The sequence below is a fragment of the Odontomachus brunneus genome, unplaced genomic scaffold, assembly GCF_010583005.1.
Source record: "Odontomachus brunneus isolate Ranch 3 - 2012 unplaced genomic scaffold, Obru_v1 Obru_scaffold_113, whole genome shotgun sequence".
NCBI lineage: Eukaryota > Metazoa > Arthropoda > Insecta > Hymenoptera > Formicidae > Odontomachus > Odontomachus brunneus.
This window is the reverse complement of record NW_022639563.1, coordinates 826,494-826,763: the sequence shown is the minus strand read 5'-3', so window position 1 is coordinate 826,763 and position 270 is coordinate 826,494. Positions and strand designations below refer to the sequence as shown.

General features: G+C 34.1%; 2 protein-coding genes across 2 annotated transcripts in view; one reads left to right on the top strand and one right to left on the bottom strand.

Moving 5' to 3' along the window:
* The window catches only part of LOC116849356, a 473,095-nt gene that overhangs the window by 369,151 nt on the left and 103,674 nt on the right, over window positions 1–270 (bottom strand). The gene's annotated exons all lie outside the window — the stretch shown is intronic.
* The window catches only part of LOC116849363 (elongation of very long chain fatty acids protein 1-like), a 5,871-nt gene that overhangs the window by 4,825 nt on the left and 776 nt on the right, over window positions 1–270 (top strand). The gene's annotated exons all lie outside the window — the stretch shown is intronic.

The window sequence follows — 270 nt, the reverse complement described above, 5'->3', positions numbered from 1 at the left end:
CAAAGTCATCATAATTTTGCATAAAGAAAAAAAGTGGAATAAAGATAGATAGCAGTATATGCTGCATAAATGAATGAAACGGAACTGTTGAAACTGGACAGATTGGAACGTTCTCACTTATCGATGACCGAACACGCATAATAAGCTCTAACGTAGCGATCACGCAGTTCTTATGACATGCTGAAAGCAAACGTATTTGTTTTACGAAGAAAAAAATACCAACAATACGTCACAAAATAATGTCTAAATAATTTGACTGCAGAGTATTAG